Source organism: Pinus tabuliformis, chromosome X (assembly GCF_031772625.1).
Source record: "Pinus tabuliformis cultivar Carrire ecotype Pingquan chromosome X, CPIR1, whole genome shotgun sequence".
NCBI lineage: Eukaryota > Viridiplantae > Streptophyta > Pinopsida > Pinales > Pinaceae > Pinus > Pinus tabuliformis.
Genome location: NC_142308.1, coordinates 1097811155 through 1097823780, shown reverse-complemented (window position 1 = coordinate 1097823780; position 12626 = coordinate 1097811155). Strand labels below are relative to the sequence as shown.

General features: G+C 38.0%; 2 pseudogenes; both read right to left on the bottom strand.

The window, feature by feature from the left end:
• Nucleotides 1-5974: 5974 nt before the first annotated feature.
• LOC149143653 (trans-cinnamate:CoA ligase, peroxisomal pseudogene) lies at nt 5975-8739 on the bottom strand (annotated as a pseudogene).
• A 1112-nt stretch (nt 8740-9851) lies between these two features.
• On the bottom strand, nt 9852-12076 carry LOC149143652 (trans-cinnamate:CoA ligase, peroxisomal pseudogene; annotated as a pseudogene).
• Between the last annotated feature and the right edge of the window lie 550 nt (nt 12077-12626).

Here is a 12626-nt window from a genome sequence, read left to right as displayed (position 1 = left end):
CCAAAATCATATTTGGATCCGTCAAACTAAGAAGTTTTTCTTATCGATATGATAGAGGCCATTTTCCCTGGGATCGACCTCACAATAATTAATTGTTCCTAAAATTAACTTGTTAGAACAAATATCACACTAAGAGGGGGTGATCCAGTATAGTGGAAAATTCATCGTTTCAAAACATTTCATCAATAATTGACTATGTATCGGTGCATCAAAACATAGCGTGCATCATAAAAATGATTGAAATTATGCATCAAGAAAACGACACCACATCAACACATAAAAACACCAGCTTTAACCTGGAAACCTTGGTGGGAGAAAAAAAAAAGAGTTGTCTTCTTTAATTAGATTACCTAGATTTGTAGCCATCGAATTGCTAGTGGCACCAATCCCAAAAAGAAAATTTGTAAGAACTAACCTACTAGAGGTACTAGCTCCCAAAATATGCAAACACCCACTTGCAATAGGCTACAACCTGATTGAGGCACAGACATTGAAAAATTGAAAGATTTGAAGTATTGTAGGCTTCAACCTGATTGAGGAACCCACCTCCTTCTTCAACCTAGTGTGGACAACTTTTCACAATATTTCAAACTATATCCACATGCACCACAAAATATAGGTCTTCGGTTCAAAATTATTCCAAAACCATATAAAGATTAAACGTTCAATAGAATGAATTTTTTGGGCATATTCTACAAAATGTGCCTTTAATGGTTTAACATAATATCATTTTAAGGGATCAACAGAATGTACAAAATGATGCGCCCATTAAAAAAAACAAAAAAACATTTGCTGTATATATCAAAACCCAAACCTCGACCTCCTTAATACAAACCACATGGCATGCCAACTCCGCTACTTGTGTTTGTTTTTTAGTTCAACAAATCAATTGTTCCATATTTGCACGTTGACCAGATAAACCAAGAAAATGGGTCATCGAAACCAACCTTTCAATAGTATGTATCGAAACCTCGACGTAACCACAACAAAACTAAACCAATATGGTAACACATGCATTAAAACCATGGCGTGACCACATGACGAATAAAACACAATTTGGCTCTATCAGTGTAGACCAAACGAAGTTCCAAATCAATGTGCCTTCTCATATTTTGGAATTGGAAATGATACTAATGGAGAATTCCGTAAACGAGGAGTCACGGAGCATTGTGAAACATAGTTACCAAATTCGGGCGAATTGGCCCAAAAAATCCGAATATTCGTGGGTTCGGTTCGATTCGTCTGGTGAAATTCAATACGGTACGGGTTTAGCTTTCTCTTGCTATCGCTCTGAACCCAGTTTTGTCAATCTTGGAAAGAATGTTAAGTGGCCAAATATTCCTCTTGGTCCACCAATTAAGGATTGGATCAAGAGAACCTTGAAAGATTGAATTTACTGTTTTTTGCAATTCTTCCAAACCGACTACCAACCAGCGGTTAAGGATCGGGTGGGAAGGAGGTATCTTTCCCCATGAACAGAATTGCTCCTAGTGGACGTGCAACCCAAAAAGAAAGCCATCTATCTGGTAAAAAACAGAAATTTCTATATTACAGTAATCCAAGTAAGTTTTATATTTAAAAATATCTAAATACATTGGAAAAATAGAAATTTCTATATTACAATATAATAACGAATGTAAATTTTATATTTAAAAATATCCAAAATATATAGAAAAGATAGAAATTTTTACCTTACCAAATTTGAAATAAGGTAAAATTTTGCTAAACAATTACTGTAATGGAATTCAAATAAAAGTTTTTTTCTACAATTTATAATAAAAAATTATTTTGTTAATATTATTTTTCATTATTGTTGAATAAATTTAGTTTCCATAGAAATTAGTTAAATGAAGTTGAAGTTTTAAATTTGTTTAAGAAATGGGATAACTTTACTATCAGATTTTTATATAATAATTTAAACTTTGAATTTAATATTATGATATTTCATTGTATTTAGAACTTGATTTATTAGGTGATAATTTAGCTTTCATCTATTAAACTTAGGGCCATTTGAAATTTTCAACTAATGCAGGCATTCTCTTTCCAGAAATGAGGTTGTCTTTTAAATTTTCAAAGTTTATATGGATTTGTTGAAGGATAGAGACATAAATTTATTAGTATGTGGAGATCACTTAAGCCTATTTTTAATATTTAGTGTTCCATTTTTTATATAAGATTTAGTTTTGATTTTTCATTCCTAAATTTTACTTTACATGTTTTAGTTTATCCCTCATTTGTTTTTTATGATCTTAAATAGGAGGGGTTGTAGCATTTTAGACAAGAGAGGTCATTGTTAGAGATAAGTAAACATGACTATTCTTGTGACAAAAGATTTTAATAACTTTTATTTAAAAATTTGAATATAATTATGGTTCCTTTTAATTTTTAATTTTTTTAAAAAATAAGTGTCTCGATAATGCATACTCTCGAATTTTTTCCGTATCGAATTGAATTCGAATTCGAACTCGAATTCGAATTTGGTAACTATGTTGTGAAATATGTTTGAAAATTGAAACCTTCCCTAAGGGTCGAAATCAAGATCATTCACCAACAAGGACCATGAACTAACCGCGCCAATCATAGAACCAAATGTTTTATGTCATGAGTGTTGCAATTAGAATCCACCGTTCTGTATATATATTCATTCATGTGGAATTGGGACACGTGATCCGACTTGGGGCCGACATTCATGCGAACAAACCCAAATATTTAAACCATATGACTACCCTTCATATGACCTTATCCCTTTACTCATATGCTATGATCCTTTCTGCCTAACCTATTACTCCATGTGACTTGATCCTTAGGGTTCACAATCACTCGTACGTTGATGTTAGCATGATGTCATCACACCATGTGGCATTTTGTGAGATGTGTCACATGTCACTTGAAATTGAGCGTAAAAAATTTCAGCTATAATTATCATGTGAAAATTATTTATGCTTCCATGTCACCTTGTTGATGTAATCATGCAAATGTGTCATTTGTGTGTTTATGTGTTTGTATTTGGATGGTAATGTTTGTGAATGTTACAGTTGTTTTGTTATAGTTTTTGTGTTATATTTATATGTGTAAGTAATTGTCTATTAGTAATTAGTTGGTGATGAAGAAGTGAGACAACCTTGTTAACAGTTTGCAAGAGGATTGATATTGCACATCGATTTTATTTAATTTTAGGTATAACAACTTTTGACAACTTATTAATTCTTGATAATGTCCCTCTAGGTATTACTAAATATATCTTGAAGATTATATTTTGAGAGACAATTTGTTTTGAATGTTTATAAGTACATCTTTTCATCTAATAAAAAAATTGAATATATTGTTGTATGCAATGCGTTTCAATGATTTGTATTGATTAAATTGCGGGGCAAGGTTAAGAGAAAGCGATAAATGAGAAATCATGTTAAAATTTCGATTAAAATGAAACTATAGACTAAAATGATGTAGTTAAGGGGAATTTTAACTTTAATGTATATATCTGGAAAAAAAATCATTCTATAATCAAGATTCATTTATTCTTATAGAATTCATCTTGTGAAACTTATCACATTATATTTAAAAATAATAATTTATTTCCTAGATTGTTAAGTAGGTCTTGTATAAAACTATAAAAATTTTAAATTTATGTCCAAGATATTTAATAAAACTATACAATATTCTAAATTGAAATTATGAGTGTGCAATTACCTTAATTATTTAACTACCTCTTTCATTAAATTTTTTTTGTGATAGAAATTGAAGTGTTTACCATGTTTTTGTTGTAATTGTATTTTTTTAAATTAAAATGCATAAATTGAACCAATTAGGTCATGTATAAAACTATACAATCTTTATATTTGTGTCAAAAATGACATAATATTTACTAAGATTGTATAAAACTTGAAATTGAAATTATGAGTGTGCAAGACCTTAATTGTTTAACTACCCCTTTCATTCAATCTTTGAGTTTTAATTGTCTTTATTTAAATTAAAATACATAATTGGAATCAATGCCTTGAAAACCCCATTGGGCACCTAGATTGTATATAGGTTAATCTTTTCTAAACTGCTAAGATTATCAAAGAGGAAGTGAAATTGGAATTCAGTGTGACATTGATTTGGTACTTTATTAATAAATTACTTAATTTCTTTCCATCCCCTTTTTATCTCACACTACTAACATTGAGTTTCAATTTCTTTATGAGAAAATCCCTTTAAGTAAGACTTTCCAAATCAAATTATTTTTAAGTTTTGGCCTCTTAATATAATTTTATGAACCTTAGAAAAAGAGTTGCATAACTATTCTAATTTTTGAAGATGCATTAAAAATTACATATACAATTTATTGTATTGTGATTTTTTTATTTAGAATATAATTTTTAAAATGTTTTAGGTAGTTTCATTATGTAGAGATCGCAGTTCAAATTTAAAATCACAATTTAAATTTATGCTAGAAAACATGTTGTTAAATCTCCATAACCGAAGCTTCATCAACATGACATGGTCATATCGATCACGTGCACAAGACCAAAGACAAAATTGTTTGACTTATTACCCGCATTCTACTCCTGAGGATTTTAAGAATTCAAAAGATTGTTCTATGATTAATTATATTTTGTATTCTTATATATTTAAGAAAAATATCTCTATAAATAGCTCTTCTTAAGATGAAATGTCTGTATTGTAACCATTGTTTGTGGTAGAAGGATACATTGAACTTGTGTTAGGGTGTGGGGTTTATTTCTCAAATTGATTTTTCATAGCATACCATGTTTTTTAATGGTTTCTTGTTTCTCTCTTTTGTATGTTCCACGTTTCTTCATATTCTTCACCTACATAATAATGTAAGGAGCATATTCTAGGATGATTCTAGGTCTTTGTTTCCTTTTACTCTTACTCTTAATTAGGAGGTATGGTTTTGATATGAGATTGAAATAATTTTAGGAAGCTTCTTTCTTTTCGTGTTAGTTATTTGTGCTAGTATAACATTTTATATATATATATATATATATATATATATATAGATATATATATATGTTGACAACTATGTTTTTAGTAAGTGAAGAGGAGTATTTAAGAAAATAATATAAGATAACGAAAACTATAAGAATCTAATTATTTTTTGTTTATTTCTATATCAAAATTATATTTTCTAGTTTATGAAATCTAAACTTTCCACTTTTATAGATCATTTTCTCGATATTATAATTTGAGTGTTCCACTTAACTCTTTATTATTAAGAAAAAATAGTATTTATTAGCTTTCTAAAATAATTAAAAACAAATACAAACTTTTAATTTAGAAAATTTAATTTATATATAAATATATATTTTATATATTATTAATACTCTTTTCAATGCTAGTTTTCTAAATTCTTATCTATTAACCATCCAAAGAGATAAAGGAAAAAATGGAAATATGAATTTCTAAATGATATAGAAATTTGGTTTTTTTTAAATTTACATTTTTTTATCTTATTAATATATTTTTAATTTCTATTTTATATATATAATATTTTTTTGTTTCTGCAATCGAACTTATTTTCTGATCATCTTACCTTTAAAAGGTATAAAAACGTGAACGAACATTCAACATTTAAGAAAATAATATATCTATATTTTTTTTCAATAGGATAAAATTATTTAAGGATAAGCTCTCTTATATATTTATATATATCAGGATGAGCCGTCGGAAAAGAAAGGTTTAGGAAATGAAAAGTATAATTATAATAAAATTAAAAGAGACAATCTTTAAACGTAGTTTAAAACTTACAAAATTAATAATAAAAAAAACAAAAAAATGAATTTGCCTAGTTGGTAAAGAAAGACAACTATAGCTACAATAGATTTTCAAAGTTATTATATCAAAAATACTCTATTTTTTAAGTGAAAGAATTAAGTGGTAAACTATTTACGTGATTTTTTCCAATTTAAAATACGTAGGCATCTGAGCGAAATACTGTTTACCGATACTAAGATAAGTTATAGCCATTCAATTTTACACTGCAATATACAAACCTTTTCCAACGAGTAACATTTGTTGAAGATATTTATATTATGATATATAGAGATCTTTTAATATTGGTAATATACCTCCAACATTGTTAAAAAGCTAAACATTATCACTGTGGATGCCTGAGGTATATAGCAGGGCCTGCTGAGATTTCTCTAACTAAAGACGGGATAGGGCGATGTTGAACTGCCCGTGCACATCATTGTCATGCTGTACTCGATTTTGTTGTTTCGATGGTGTTGCTTTCTTCCGGAGAGTTCGGGTAGGCGGTGCCGCTGTCGAAGTTGGGAGGCGCGGGAGGTGTTTCGCTCTCTCTCTCAGCAGGTTCTTCTGTATTTTGCCGGTGCCAGTCTTGGGCAGATCCGTGAAGACGACGACTTTGGGAACCATGTAATGCGGCAGCTTCTCTCTGCTGAACGACACAATCTCTTCTTCTTTTATGATGCTTCCATCGATGTCCTTCGTCTTTATAAAGGCGCAGGGCGTCTCGCCCCACCGGGGGTGGGGCATGGCAACCACAGCCGCCTCGGAAACAGCAGGGTGGGTGTAAAGAACGGATTCGACCTCCACACTGCTGATGTTTTCTCCACCGGAGATTATGACGTCCTTTGAACGGTCCTTTATCTCCACATACCCGTCCGGATGGACAACGCCAACGTCGCCAGTGTGGAACCACCCACCAGCAAACGCCTCGGCGGTGCTCTTGGGATCGTGGAGATACCCCTTCATGATGCTGCTGCCTCTCAACATTATCTCGCCCATACTCTCTCCATCCCGCGGCACGCTGGACATCGTCACTGGGTTCTTCACGTCGACCTGGTCGAGGCTCAACACACCCACTCCTTGCCGCCCTTTGAGCACACCTCGTTCGGCTGGGGTTGGTTGAGCATCGTCCCATTCGCTCTTCCACTCGCAGGCGAGAGCAGGCCCGGTGGCTTCGGTGAGGCCGTACGCATGTGTTACGAGGAAGCCCATGTCTTCCACTTCACTTAGAATTGAGGGAGCAGGAGGCGCCCCTCCAGTAAGAACGTGAACTTTTCCGTGCAGGGGCTGCGGATTTGGGTGGTCGAGGAGGATGTTGAAGACAATAGGCGCACAGCACAAATGAGTGATGTGATGATGATTTATGGCTCCGTATAGGAGTTGTCTATAATGCGACTTTTTGAAGATTCCGGTGACGGAATCCGGCGAAGAAATTGAGGTCAAATCTTGATTTCTTGCAGTTAAAATGGTTTTTTAACTGCATATTTGGATTCAGCACCCTGAAAAACCCTTGGGACGCTTTCATTGTGCAGAAACTAGCTATCAAACTTGCGATTCCAATAATTCTTGCCCGATTTCGACCGGAAAAATCCGCCGAAAAAACTTTCAAAAAGTCGCGTTATAGACAACTCCCTCCGTATATCTCATCTGCGGAGGTATTACGAATGCAGACGTTGGTTCCGCCTCGTGCTGCGATTGCCCATGTGAACGTCCAACCATTGCAGTGGAACATGGGAAGCGTCCACAGTTAAACTGGCTCTCTCCCCATTTCCCACTGGAACATGGGAAGCGTCCACAGTTAAACTGGCTCTATCCCCATTTCCCACAGCAGTAGCATAGACATGCTGCTCAGGTATGCTCCTCTGTGGCTGTACAACACTCCTTTCGGTGCTGATGTCGTTCCCGATGTGTAGTTGAGGCAGATCGACTCCCACTCGTCTGCAGGCTTTACTGGATTGAATCGCGGATCTCCACCTCGAACCAATTCCTCGTAAGTGCCGCTGATTACCACACCAACTTGGTTACATAGTTTAGCAACATGAGCAGGCTGAGCAGCAGCAAGGCCGTCGTCATGATCATGTATGAGGATCAGACGAGGAGTGAGGAGAGGCGATTCGAGGAGAGAGAGGGCGTCCTTGGCGACAGAAAGCAGTTGGTAGTCCACCAGCAAAAGCTTCGCTTGGGAGTGAGCGAGAATGGTGGCAACGTTGCGAGCGTCGAGGCGAGTGTTTATTGCGTTGAGAACAGCGCCGGCCAACGTTGCGAGCGTCGAGGCGAGTGTTTATTGCGTTGAGAACAGCGCCGGCCATGGGGACGGCGAAATGCGACTCGTAAAGGAGTTGTCTATAATGAGATTTTTTGGAGATTCCGTTGACGGAATCCGGCGGAAGAAATTGAGGTTAAATCTTGATTTTTTGCAGTTAAAATGGTTTTTTAACTGCATATTTGGATTCAGCACCCTAGAAAACCCCTGGGACGCTTTCATTGTGCAGAAAATAGCTATCAAACTTGCGATTCCAATAAATTCTTGCCGGATTTCGACCAGAAAAACCCGCCAGAAAAGCTTTCAAAAAATCGCGTTATAGACAACTGCCTCGTAAAGAGCAGGAACATTGGGTGCCAGAACGGAGACGACCTCGCCTTCCGTATTTTGAAACGATTGACAGGAGACGATGCCACACGTGTGCAACGTTGCAAGGTGTCAGCCCATGTAAAACGAACACCACCTTGATCGTAGATTGTGGACGTCCGATTTGCATACACCGTTGCCGCTCTGTGAAGAAAGCTCAACGGTGAGAGAGGCACATAATTCGCTGCGCATTTCCCCTGATTCTCCATTCCCTCTTTCTGATTCACCGCTTCGGATTCAACAACCTCTTTTTTTATATTATCAACAAGTAATGATAATAAAGAACAGAGGAGAGAATACTAGAGAGCTACAATCATCAACTCCTTGATCACGTCGAAGTGGATCAATAGAGCAGAGAAGAGAATTCAAGAACGAGACGTATTGCAAACAGAACTTGTGACAAGACTGGATCGAAATCGAGATATTTATATACGAAACTCATTCATTCTCAGATGAAGAGAAGATCTTTCTATGCACGCCATTTATCGTTTAGTCAAAGCACACAGCCACGAGGATCATTCTTCCGGCAAGCTTTGAATGGAGACTAATAACTAATGATATTTAAACCATCCGAATCATATAAATATTTCTGAGTTTAGAGGTATCTAATAGCGCAAGAGGCATGACAAAAGTTGTCTATTCAATATATCTATACATCTGAGCTACTAGAGCCCGACCCAAATCTCGTGCACATAAGTACTCTCCATACAGATCCCATTGACCAAATCTAAAACCGCTAGATTTTGATACTATATAGCAACTATTTAACATGAAAGGATTTCTACAGATTATAAATTAAAAATATTGAATGCGACATGAACATTACAGAATGCGCGAGTGTTTGGTATGTGGAAGTAGGGGAGCCAAGAGAACGCCTCTGTCGCCAATTACAATACGGTAAACAATACGAAAGGATTTAACATGAAAGGATTTCTACAGATTATAAATTAAAAATATTGAATGCGACATGAACGTTACAGAATGCGCGAGTGTTTGGTATGTGGAAGTAGGGGAGCCAAGAGAACGCCTCTGTCGCCAATTACAATACGGTAAACAAGACTAAAGGATTTAACATGAAAGGATTTCTACAGATTATAAATTAAAAATATTGAATGCGACATGAACGTTACAGAATGCGCGAGTGTTTGGTATGTGGAAGTAGGGGAGCCAAGAGAACTTACCCCAATTAGTGGTGTTGGGGAGAAGGAAACGCGTAGACTGATGCACTTTGAATGGCTCTGAGGATTGCAGGGGACAGAGTATCTCCTGTGTGAAGTTTCTCATGAGAATTTGTAAGGTGATGGTAGATGAAGCTCAGTGTTGGCCAAAAACAGCCACAACAATTGTCAAGGAAAAAGCAGTGAAAATATCTTCCACAGTGAAAATATCTTCAAGAGACAAAAGAATTGGAAAAAGCATTAATGCAACTCAAAGGGCCAGGTTCAATGCATAGCAGAACTAGAGGTGAAAAGAAAGCAACTCATATATTTGGAAAAAGCAGTGAACTTCAAATCAACGGTTGAAACTGTCAAACTTGATCAAACGGTTCAGGTTAAAAGTGTTGACAATTGTTGATGCATAAGAAGACCTATCCGCCTAATTATGATATATAAAGATCTTTTAATATTGGTAATATACCTCCAACATTGTTAAAAAGCTAAACATTATCACTGTGGATGCCTGAGTATATAGCAGGGCCTGCTGAGATTTCTCTAACTAAAGACGGGATAGGGCAATGTTGAACTGCCCGTGCACATCATTGTCATGCCGTGCTCGATTTTGTTGTTTCGATGGTGTTGCTTTCTTCCGGAGAGTTCGGGTAGGCGGTGCCGCTGTTGAAGTTGGGAGGCGCGGGAGGTGTTTCGCTCTCTCTCTCAGCAGGTTCTTCTGTATTTTGCCGGTGCCAGTCTTGGGCAGATCCGTGAAGACGACAACTTTGGGAACCATGTAATGCGGCAGCTTCTCTCTGCAGAACGAGACAATCTCTTCTTCTTTTATGATGCTTCCATCGTTGTCCTTCGTCTTTATAAAAGCGCAGGGCGTCTCGCCCCACCGGGGGTGGGGCATGGCAACCACGGCCGCCTCGGAAACAGCAGGGTGGGTGTACAGAACGGATTCGACCTCCACACTGCTGATGTTTTCTCCACCGGAGATTATGACGTCCTTTGAACGGTCCTTTATCTCCACATACCCGTCCGGATGGACAACGCCAACGTCGCCAGTGTGGAACCACCCACCAGCAAACGCCTCGGCGGTGCTCTTTGGATCGTGGAGATACCCCTTCATGATGCTGCTGCCTCTCAACATTATCTCGCCCATACTCTCTCCATCCCGCGGCACACTGGCCATCGTCACTGGGTTCTTCACGTCGACCTGCTCAAGGCTCAACACACCCACTCCTTGCCGCCCTTTGAGCACACCTCGTTGGGCTGGGGTTAGTTGAGCATCGTCCCATTCGCTCTTCCACTCGCAGGCGAGAGCAGGCCCGGTGGCTTCGGTGAGGCCGTACGCATGCGTTACGAGGAAGCCCATGTCTTCCACTTTACTTAGAATTGTGGGAGCAGGAGGCGCCCCTCCTGTAAGAACGTGAACCTTTCCGTGCAGGGGCGGCGGATTTGGGTGGTCGAGGAGGATGTTGAAGACAATAGGCGCACAGCACAAATGAGTGACGTGATGATGATTTATGGCTCCGTATATCTCATCTGCGGAGGTATTGCGAATGCAGACGTTGGTTCCGCCTCGTGCTGCGATTGCCCATGTGAACGTCCAACCATTGCAGTGGAACATGGGAAGCGTCCACAGGTAAACTGGCTCTCTCCCCATTTCCCACAGCAGTAGCATAGACATGCTGCTCAGGTATGCTCCTCTGTGGCTGTACAACACTCCTTTCGGTGCTGATGTCGTTCCCGATGTGTAGTTGAGGCAGATCGACTCCCACTCGTCTGCAGGCTTTACTGGATTGAATCGCGGATCTCCACCTCGAACCAATTCCTCGTAAGTGCCGCTGATTACCACACCAACTTGGTTACATAGTCCAGCAACATGAGCAGCAGCAAGGCCGTCGTCATGATCATGTATGAGGATCAGACGAGGAGTGAGGAGAGGCGATTCGAGGAGAGAGAGGGCGTCCTTGGCGAGAGAAAGCAGTTGGTAGTCCACCAGCAAAAGCTTCGCTTGGGAGTGAGCGAGAATGGTGGCAACGTTGCGAGCGTCGAGGCGAGTGTTTATTGCGTTGAGAACAGCGCCGGCCATGGGGACGGCGAAATGCGACTCGTAAAGAGCAGGAACATTGGGTGCCAGAACGGAGACGACCTCGCCTTTCCGTATTTTGAAACGATTGACAAGAGACGATGCCACACGTGTGCAACGTTGCAAGGTGTCAGCCCATGTAAAGCGAACACCACCTTGATCGTAGATTGTGGACGTCCGATTTGCATACACCGTTGCCGCTCTGTGAAGAAAGCTCAACGGTGAGAGAGGCACATAATTCGCTGCGCATTTCCCCTGATTCTCCATTCCCTCTTTCTGATTCACCGCTTCGGATTCAACAACCTCTTTTTTTATATTATCAACAAGTAATGATAATAAAGAACAGAGGAGAGAATACTAGAGAGCTACAATCATCAACTCCTTGATCACGTCGAAATGGATCAATAGAGCAGAGAAGAGAATTCAAGAACGAGACGTATTGCAAACAGAACTTGTGACAAGACTGGATCGAAATGGAGATATTTATATACGAAACTCATTCATTCTCAGATGAAGAGAAGATCTTTCTATGCACGCCATTTATCGTTTAGTCAAAGCACACAGCCACGAGGATCATTCTTCCGGCAAGCTTTGAATGGAGACTAATTATGTTAGGGTTTGTTCTGCAGCCACCCTTTGTAACATATGACTGAAATAGTTATTGTTGCTGACACGGAATGCTTGGCAGATCCGTCACATATTTTTTTTGTCATTATAATTATAATTATAATTATAATTCATTCTATCTGTCTGTCTGTCTGTCTGTCTGAATTTGATAAATTGATGACATTTTTAACTATGTCCATTCTGCGACGGCCACAAACCCGTTAACTTCTCACCTTAAAATTGCTAAAATTGCCACGTTCGAATTCAAGCGAGAGTTAAAAAACAAGAAAGACACGCACGTAAATTGTAGCTATCAGTTGATCACTAGTTCAACCCATTCAGGAGACGTCCTTATCGAACGCTTTTAAATCGATAAGGATGAAGA